This window comes from Myotis daubentonii, chromosome 12 (assembly GCF_963259705.1).
Source record: "Myotis daubentonii chromosome 12, mMyoDau2.1, whole genome shotgun sequence".
NCBI classification, from domain to species: Eukaryota; Metazoa; Chordata; class Mammalia; order Chiroptera; family Vespertilionidae; genus Myotis; species Myotis daubentonii.
This window is the reverse complement of record NC_081851.1, coordinates 11,287,600-11,291,080: the sequence shown is the minus strand read 5'-3', so window position 1 is coordinate 11,291,080 and position 3,481 is coordinate 11,287,600.

The window sequence follows — 3,481 nt, the reverse complement described above, 5'->3', positions numbered from 1 at the left end:
AGAGTCTCACACAGACTCCGTGTTGAACGTGCTGCATCCCACAACTGCTACAACCAGGACAGCCACACAGGGGCTGGGGTGGCATGGGGCTGTCCCCTGGGTGGGCAAGGGGGGCCTGCACAGAGGCTCAGATCTAAACAAGTGTGCCATGGGAGGGCAGAGTGCAATGAAAGACCAGGACTCAGACTCTGCTGCCCACCTGCCTCTCCCCAGGGCCTTTGCTGTGATGGTGGGGACCTGGCTGGACCAGGTCCAGGGTTTGGGGCAGCCCCTTCCTTTCGCCTGCTTCGAGGTAGAGCAGGCCTTGGTGCCCGTCAACTCCTCTGCCTCACACCCGGTGGGCCACGCCCAAAATGTATGGTTGGCGCTGTAGCACCTTGAGCCCACCGAGGCAAGTCAACAAGGTGAGGGGGAATGATCATCTGGGCAGATCATCGGGGGAGAGCAGGCTCATGGGCTGGAGTTCCCTTAAAGGCGGTGGCATCTTTCCTGTCTGCACTAAGTCACAGGAAAGCCAGGAGTGTGAGTCAATTTGTCTCTTTCTCCTGCACCAGGTCCACACCCACCACTCCAGAGCTCTCCGGAGGCGGAGGAAGGGCCTGCTCAGGGGCCAGAGCCTGGTCCAATGAGAGGCCCTGCCCTGGCCAGGCCTGGCCCAAGGCAGTACCTGAAGCCATTATGGAGCCAGGTACTGGCTGCCCTGGAAGCCTTCTCTCATGCTGTCAGAAGAGTTCTAGGCAATTATCTTAAATAATTCAGAGTAATACATCCCAACTGTACATTTAAAATAGTAAATAAGGATAATTTCTAAAAGTACCTACCTATTTATGTAGACTATGTCCCATTAAGTTAAATACTCCTTCTGAATAAATAAGGTTGTTTATTAAAAACACGTGTGGACCATGTCTTCTCATGTACATATACATAATTCCATACACACACACACACACACACACACACACACACACGTACACATATATGCTGACATGAAAGGTGCTCACTGTATAATACAGTTTTAAAATAAGTTTTGAAACATTTAATTTTTTCTGATAACTACGTATACACTGATAAAATGGGGAAATAAAATCTGCAAATATATACATTAAAATGATCACACTAGTGAACTGTCAGAAGTGAAACTACTAGAAGTGACAGTTTCTTCTCATTTTGCTTTATGTATAGGTTTTGGTTGACACAATGATCATACCTCCATTATATAGATAGACAGTAGAGAGAGGAAGGGAGAGGCAGAGAACATAGATGAGAGGTGCACCAGCCACCTCCTGCCCACCCCGACATGGAATTGACCACAAAACCCTGCCATGTGCCCTCCATGCGAACTGATCCGGAAAAGTTTCAGTGCAAGGGGAGATGCTCATCCAATGAGCCCCATCAGCCGGGGCTAGACTCAGTATATATTTTAAAAATACACTTTGATTAATTTCAGGGAGGGAGAAAGGGCAAGACAGAAACATAAACGATAAGAGAGAAGCATTGATCGGTTGCCTCCTTCGTGACCCCTATTGTTGATCCAGTCTGCAACCCAGGCCTGTGCCCTGACCCCGAATCAAACCAACTGTGCACTCCTGCCTGCTTCACAGGTGGACGCTCGACCACCGTGCAACACTGGCCTGACTCAATCATATCTTTATCAACTTTCCCAAGGGCCAATTTGTATCTTGAAATGGTCTCATGAAAGGAAAAATTACTTAATGGGGGGCATTCTACTTCCCTTGCTGTTTAGCTGGATTTGCTTTTTGGGCAGAAACAACCAGTAGACTAGCTCTTAACCATAATTAAAATCACTAGGGGTAGCAAGAGCATTGCTTTGGTTGCAACAGGAGTAACTCAAAACAACTCCCTCCACTAAACACTTCCTGAATCATTTCCCTTCCTCCATGAGCCCAGAATTTAACTCACCAGTCAAACTCAGCTTAGGGAGAGGCAATGGTTCCACTGGAACAGGACGGTATGGAAACAAGGTACACACCCCTGGTTCTACCGGAAGGGCCATAGTTCACTGACACCACCACTGGAACAATCTATAATTAAAATGAAAACCATCATCTCAGAAAATTCTAAGCAGAAAAGGACAAAAGAATGCCACTGGTGAGTATTTCAAAAGGAGGCACGCTGTTCAAGAGGGATCCGTTCAGTGCTGTGGCCCAATCATCCAAACCTCATCGTTCTCATGTGAACACTCTTGCTCTGAGGGAAGACACATTTCCTTTCTTTCATTTCATATTTCCTTTCAAGGCAAACCAGCTGGTCAATACACCAAGCCAACACTCCTCAGGTATCCAACAAGAGAAACCTAAATGTCCCAGTGAATTTTAAGTTTTACTAAATTTGATTTAAAAAAAAAAGTTTCATTTTACAATTAAACCAAGAGCTGGTTCTTTGAAAGGATAAACAAAATTGACAAACCTCTACCCAGACTCACCAAGAAGCAAAGAGAGCCAAAACCGGTTTGGCTCAGTGGATAGAGCGTCGGCCTGCGGACTGAGGGGTCCCAGGTTCGATTCCGGTCAAGGGCATGTACCTGGGTTGCGGGCATATCCCCAGTAGGAGATGTGCAGGAGGCAGCTGATCGATGTTTCTCTCTCATCGATGTTTCTAACTCTCTATCTCTCTCCCTTCCTCTCTGTAAAAAAAAAATCAATAAAATATATTTTTTAAAAAAAAAAAAGAAGCAAAGAGAGAGGACCCAAATAAACAAAATCAGAAATGATAGAGGCGAAATAACAACAGACCCACAGAAATATAAATGATTGTTAAAAAATACTATGGAGAGCTCTACTCCAACAAACTAGACAACCTGGAGGAAATGGACAAATTCCTAGAAAAATACAACATTCCAAAACTCAATCAGGAAGAATCTAAAAATCTCAATAGGCCAATAACTATGGAAGAAATTGAAGCAGTCATCAAAAAGCTTCCAGCAAACAAAAGCCCGGGACCAGATGGCTTCACAGGGGAGTTTTACCAAACATTCAAGGAAGAACTAAAACCTATCCTCCTCAGACTACTACAAAAATTCAAGAGGAAGGAACACTTCCAAGTTCATTCTATGAAGCCAGCATCACCCTAATACCAAAACCAGGTAAAGACAACACAATGAAAGAGAATTACAGGCCAATATCCCTCATGAACATAGATGCCAAAATCCTCAACAAAATCTTAGCAAATCGGATCCAGCAGTACATCAGAAAGATCATACACCATGACCAAGTAGGATTTATCCCAGGGATGCAAGGATGGTACAATATCCGCAAATCAATAAACGTGATACATCACATAAACAAATTGAAAAAAAAAAAAAAACACATGGTCATATTAATTGATGCAGAAAAAGCATTTGACAAAATCCAACACCCATTTTTGATAAAAACTCTCAGCAAGGCGGGAGTAGAAGGATCATACCTCAACATAATAAAAGCCATATATGACAGGCCCAGAGCAAACATCATACTCAATAGAC